Here is a 7,291-nt window from a genome sequence, read left to right as displayed (position 1 = left end):
TTTTGAGCCTCAAAAGTCTTATGAAAACAAGAGGGCAGTTTGGAGGAGAAGCAGTTAGGTTTTGGGATCAGATGGCATCAGGCTAGGTGACCTTGGCAGGGTTTGTCCCATCCTTTTGGGACCACAGCTCTTTCAACCAGAGAAGAATTCTCTCGGAGTGTTAGCCTCCTGCTGTTCCCTATAGACTGTCATTGCAGCTGCCTCAGCGATAGCACATTAGGGGCTGGGACTGAGCACAATGAAAAAAAAAACCCACACAAAACAGTGATTTCTCCCCACTCTCTCTGGTTGTTGGGAGACCTTTTTCGTTCTCTTCAAGCCCAAACAAGAGGACTTTTCCTGGAGCTCTCTGTTGGCACCTATGTCCATGTCCATGGTCCCCCCTGTCCTGAGCCCAGCCCAGGGGACACAGAGAAAAAGGCATGGGACACTAATGGCCTGTTTGATGGCACTTCAAATTCTCATCTTCCCCCCCAACCGACCAGCTCCTCTTTCCTCTCCAAATTCCTCCCTGCACGCTAAGTTCAGTAGCATGTGCCATAGGAGACACTGGATGAAGAATGTTCACTCCATCTTACCAGGAACTGGACCCTGCCTTATTAATGTTATACTTGCTTAAATTCTCATTTAAGTATAAAACAAAAGCAACAACAAAAAAGTCAAGGAATATATTGTAGTTTCCTTAAGTATTCTTAATGTCAAGATGAAATAATATTGTGTAACTGGCAGCAGTTTGGTGGGGGAAGGGGGAAGTGGAGGAAGTTTAAATATGCTGATTCCCTCATTTTTCATAGTTAAAAATATATTTGAAGTAGCTAAAGTTCAGGAAGAATTCACAGAGAAGCTAATAATGATGGCTGCCTGAGGAGCTCTAAGTGGCTGGGAAACAGGGGTGAAAGGTGACTTTTTACTGAACGCACTGCAGCCATCTGAATGTATTATGTTAAAAGCAAAACAGGGGGAAATAGAGGTAGATGCTTGTCCATCAATAGAATTCTTCACAAGTTCTCTTTGCTTGTTCTTTAGGAGACATATTCTTTAGAAGTTGGCATTCCCATATAGTTTTTAAAATCTATTACTATTTAAATAAAACAATTATAAAAGCTAGCATTTATCGAGTATTTATAGCTCCAGATTCCACTCGAAGTATATAATATTGAAATGAATAGTATATATGAAATACAGATATTTCCCATTTTATAGATGAGGAAACTGAAGATCAGTGAGGTTAAATAACTTGCATAATGTTCTTATCTGGTAAAATAGCCAGACTTGGATTCGAACAGGTAGTTGTGTAGTAGAGGTAAAGAGTAGAAAATAGATAACCTACTGTAATCTGATTAGAGTTAACAGAGAGGTATATACTTTTGAATTGCTTAGAGTGTGTCAATAGCTACACTCTGTTTGGGGAGATTGGGATAATGGAGATTGCCATAAAAATAAAAGCAGAACCAGCCCTTTCAAATTATAATGAACATAAACAAAGGAAAGGCAACACAAACCATACCAACTATTTTAGAAGAAGCAACAAAAATAGAAAGAATAATATAGCCAATACTACATGCTTATTATATCAATAAATAGAAATAGTTTAAATTAAAATAGGAATTGAAAATTATATTACAAAGTAAAATTCAACATAAGAATTCCCTAAAACAAAATGATTCAGAAAAGTTGACAAAGATATACTCAGCAAATGCAAGCAAAAATAAAGTTAATATATCTTCTAAAGTCATGACCTTAAAATTAGGCACGATTAAATTAAATTTTAAAAGAATTCTATAATACAAATTGACATTTTTAATTTGAAAAGTAAAATCATAATTAAAATCTAACATATTTGATTATCTAGCCACTAAAAAATACAGTCAAAATTAATAAAGCCCAAACTATAAAAAAAAAGAGAAAGAAGCAGAAATATATTATTTGTAGACTGATCTTACTCAGTTTGTGTCAGACTGCATTATTTGTTCAAATTATTTGTTGCTTCCACCTACTCACCTTTGCCATTTTCCCCAGGAGACCAAATATACTTCTTTATTTTATTCAGTTTGGGTTTGACCTTTCTGCTTTGACCAAATAAATGTGAGTATACGTGACATGGACCATACTGGAGTATAAACGTAAAATGCACCTGCCTCTCTTCTTCCTGCCAGGACTGGGTTCTAGGTGGGTCATAATGTATTTGTTTTTAGACTTGGGGTAACAAACCAGGAACTACACTGTAAGGGAGTGCTAGCTGGGAGAACTTGGTAGGTAGGTGGTTTGAATACATAGATGGAGGGAGCGCACAAGAATGAAGTGGAAAATGGAGCTAGAGGCACGTGTCCTGACTCTGGATGACTGTGGGTGGAGGTGCTATCCCACTGCCATTAAAAAGCAGCTCCCCTTCCTTGTCTGGGCAGGGCTGGATCCCTCCCAAGCCTCATATCATCAGCCTGGTACCCTAGGTGTACCATATGTTACTGAGACTAAACGGGACATATCTTTATATTTCCTAGTCCCAGAAATTTAAGTTTTTCAAATAGTCTAGGTGGGCAATTTGGAATGCTTCTAATTCTGATGTCATTTTGTAAAATCGTTTTTACAGTCAGAGCTTTCACAGCAGGAAAATCCTCTTTACCTTGTTCCTCTGATTTACTGTGGTGGAAATGTCTCTTGACACTAATAGGTGTTCTGAGAAACATTTCAACATGTAAGTTTCAGCGCACTACACAGTTTGGAATGATATGCATGGCTTTCTTCCTCTTGCTTCTGTCATATTGTTACAGGATTCCAGGGCAGGAGGAAAAGAGAAACTGAGACAGGAAAGTTAAAACAAGGCCAAACAGTGTGGGCAATTTGCAGCCAGCTTGTAACTAGCAAGCCATTATCTTCCCCAGCCAAGGACATGAGAACAAATGGTTAAAAAACCCCTCTAGTGTGAGAATGCAGAAAGGGAAGGGGGAAAAGGGAAAGGAAAAAAGGGCAGTTTTACTTCCTAAGCAGAGAAGCCAGCAGTCTCAAGACTTGGCATGATAAAGTTGCCAGGTGCTTCTCATGAATTCTGGGAAGACCACAACAAAGTTAAAAAAAAAAAAAAGGAGGGGGATGGGACCTTGAGAATTAATCTATACCAAAATATTTAGCAAATGAATCTTAAAACCTATAGACCAGGGGTATATAACACCTCGGACCCCCACCCAACCTGCTTTTCAGATTAGCTAAGAGCCTGTTTGTGCTTCGTAGGCCAGATGTATAGGTTTTCCTGCTTGCTTTGCTTTTTCAATAAAGGTGCATGCTTTAATTAATTGACTTTTCACAATGCAGTCAAGGTCTCTCAAATAAATTCATCTATATGTGAAGACAAGGATCGAGGTTGGGAACAGCCCTCTCCCACTGACTGAGGGGGCTGTCCACTAACACCTCTCTGGTGATGGTGAGAGGTGCCTCTAACAATTCTTATATAGTACCGTACAGCAAGAAAGATAATAAAGTGGAGAAAAAAATGTCTTTAATAACATTTTCTCTAAGGATCAATATCATTGTGTAGTCTAACTGATTTTAAAAGCTTTATTCTGGGCTCTATCTGGACATTTAATAGGATGGATAAGACTTATGAGTGTTCCCTCACTTGTGTGTAAGAAATAAACCAGGAACTGTTCATAAATTGTTTATTTTATACTGAAGGGTACAGGGTTGAAAGAGACCTTTAGGATTTATTTGGGGTATTCCCTGATTTCTGGAAGGAATGTGACTTGATTGTTGTATTAACTCAATATCTAAAATCTGCAAGGAAAGAAATTACACAATGTACATTTGCATTAACTCACTTTTGTGTTTTATAACTCTGGCTGTTGGAAAATGTTCAATTCCCTTAAGAGCACAGGCTTCCAACACAGTGGGTATCATTAGCCTTATTAAGGCAAATATAAGTTAAATGCAACGAATTAGCCTAGAGAGTAGAGAACTTATTAATATTCAAATCCTATAGATAATGCCTAGCATAGAACATTTTAAGTAATAGATGCCAAATAAATACGTATTAAATTGAATGAAACTGAAAAGCAGGGGGAAGGTTGTTGGGTTATCAAAGTGCATTATGGACTAGAGCAGTGCTTTTCAACTGGTGTGCCGCCAGAATTTTTAAAACATGCAATCCCAGACTATTTTAGTCAGGGGCACTGACCTCCTCCCCTTAAATTGTCAAAAAAAAAAAAAAATGACAACAGCCAACACAACAGTGGCCATCTGGTGTGAATGAATCAAAATAATACCTAGTGTGTTGTTGTTTTTTGTCAGATTGGTAACAAATATATTTTTGGGTGTGCCGCAGAATTTTAGTAATTAGTTTCTGTGTGCCATGAGGTGAAAAAGGTTGATAGCTGCTGGACCAGAGGCTTCATTGCTGTGTCCTACTTTCTCATTTCTGAAATCAACACTTAAATTACATTTAAAAAATTATGTGAAACAAGAAAAATGCTGACTTTCTCTGATGTTCATTCAATTATTCATTCAGCAAGTATTTATTGAACATCATGTGCTAGGCACTGTCCCAGGTTCTGAATATATTATTTTTATTTTTTAATTGAATTTATTCAGGTGACATTGGTTCACAAAACCATACCGGTTTCAAGTGCACAACTCAATGAAACATCACCTGCACACTGCATCGTGTCCCCTTTGCCCCAAGCAAAGTCTCTTTCAGCCCCCATTTTCCCCTTTGCCAACCTCCACACACCCCACCCTCCTTTCCCTCTGGCTAGCACCACACTGTTTTCTGTGTCTATGTGTTATGTACACATGTGTTTTTCTAATGTCTTCACCTTCTTTCATCCAGTCCCCCCATCCTGCTCCCCCTCTGACATCTGTCTGTATCCATGCCTCTGTTTCTATTTTGGTCATCAGTTTATTTTGTTCATTAGATTCAACATCTGAGTGAGATCATATGGTATTTGTCTTTTGCTGACTGGCTTATTTCACATAGCATAATAATCTCTAGATCCATCCATGCTGTCACAAAGGGTAAGATTTCCTTCTTCTGTATGGCCAAATAGGATTCCATTGTGTAAATGTACCACAGTTTTGTTTTGTTTTTTTATCCCCTCATCTACTGATGGCACTTGGGCTAGTTCCAGATCTTGGCTATTGTAAATACTGCTGCAATGAGCATGAATGCTATGTTTTAAACAATAGTGTATAATACTGAGAATCCCAATTGATTCTAAACCAACTAAAAGTTCCTGTTGTAAGAGTTTAACGAGCTGTTGCTCAGTTTGCTATGAACACTTCACTGAATGTGGTTGCCTGATTTTTAAAAATACCACTAATCATATAATGTTGACTCTCTTAATACCACCATTACATAACCTGCACCTCCCCATCCAGAATCTTAAAGCTATGGAGTAATAGTGAGTTAAGAAACACAGTGTGGTTGGTAGAAAGAATTAATAGACTGGGAATTCACAAATTAGCCTCTGAAGTGGTGTTACCTCTGTCAAGAAACTGAATTCTGCAGAATCAGTTTCCTTAGCTATTAAATAAAATGAATTAGAAAAATGCTAAGGCCAATTTTAAGTCTGATATTCTATAATCTTTAATTAAGATCTAGATAATTCTAAATACTGGGAGGAAGATAAACTCTACATTATTTGGTTTTTTTAAACATATTTTATTGATTTTTTACAGAGAGGAAGAGAGGGATAGAGAGTTAGAAACATCGATGAGAGAGAAACATCAATCAGCTGCCTCCTGCACACCTATTGGGAATGTGCCCGCAACTAAGGTACATGCCCTTGACCAGAATTGAACCTGGGACCCTTGAGTCCACAGGCCCATGCTCTATCCACTGAGCCAAACCGGTTAGGGCTCTACATTATTTGTTTGGGTCCAATTTCTATTAGTGATACAACAATTCCCCCCCCCCCTTTTTTTGTATAGTGACACCAATACTATATACATATACATAAATCTGTATGTATAATTATTACTTTAAAAGTGGTCACCAAAGTACCATCGTACAGGTGACTCAACCCTACAGGTTTTGCCAAGTATACTTGCTTTTGCTACAGCATGAACTTCCCTTCCCTTTGTACATTTTCTTTACAGACGGCAGAGCCATTGAAAAGGATGGAGTTGGGAATGGCAGTGGTTAGTGCATATTTATGTTATGGCCAAAACTTAATTTTTATTTTTCAAGTTAAAAGGTTTCAAACTTCAAGGAGTTTAGTTTGTCATAGTTGGAATTTAGATAGCTCCTCCGGCTAACGTTGGGCATGAAAAAAGGTAGCAAACAAGGGGAAGGACGTCTAAGCCCTAGGGGAGAAAAATAACGAAAGCTTTTTAAAAAATTGTTTGTTTTTACAATTCAAATAAAAAGAATACTGCAATGCAGAAAGAGCTAGATCAGGGAATCGCGCTGAATAGGACACCTTCGAGCCCTGTGTCTACAAGTATTTGGGAACCTGGAACCGCAGGAGGCCCAAGTTCTTGCTGCCAGAAGGACTGGATGATGAGAAAGGGAGTCTATTTCCGCTTTAGTAGCTTTAAAATATATTCTGCAGGTAGTGTCCTATCCAACTCCCCTGACTCACTCAGAAAAAAAAACACACAAAACAACTCTTGATAAGTGTAAAATGTTGAGATATTGACGCCTTTCAAAAAAGGATGCAAACATTTGTTATCAAAAGTATTTCATTAGGAGCCAAAGATCTGAACTATCACAGAATCCATCTCAGGAAGTTCAGTACCGTTTGCTGCCCCCGTCGTAGGTCAGGGTCGGTCTTCAGCACCAGACGGCACCCCGCGCGCCCAGTGCGCCTCGGGTCAAGGGCTGCGGCTCCCAGGGCGCGCGCCCGGGTCTGGGGCGGGGAGTGCGGGGTGGGTCCTGGCAGCACCCAATCAGCAGCCGAGCCGGCGGTGGCGCTAGTGACGCAGCTGCGCTTCCCTCCGCCCCACTGCGGGCCGCTCCCGGCGCTGTCGGCCTCGCGAGCTCCGCGCGGGGAGGGGAAGGAGGAGGACTCCGGGCCGGCCGGGTGTCCGAGGGCGGCGGGTCGCGGGAAGGGGGAGACTGAGCATGCGCAGCCGGTCCGGCGACGGCCGGGTGGGAGGGGACCCGTGCGCGCGCGCACAAGCGGGTTCGCCGGGGCTCGCGGGTGGAGGGGCCGGTTCTTCGAGTGTCGGCGGCCGGAGTGTGGGCAGGCTGGTGGTTAGTTCCTCCTGGGGCAACCGCCGCAGCCTCCTCCGGGCCCGGGGCTCCGAGCCTCCGGAGGAAGACCTGGACTCCGTCGGGGGTGCACCTGCCGGTTGCCCT

The sequence above is a fragment of the Myotis lucifugus genome, unplaced genomic scaffold (genome assembly GCF_000147115.1).
Source record: "Myotis lucifugus unplaced genomic scaffold, Myoluc2.0 scaffold_107, whole genome shotgun sequence".
In the NCBI taxonomy this organism is placed as follows: domain Eukaryota; kingdom Metazoa; phylum Chordata; class Mammalia; order Chiroptera; family Vespertilionidae; genus Myotis; species Myotis lucifugus.
This window is presented reverse-complemented; position numbering follows the sequence as displayed.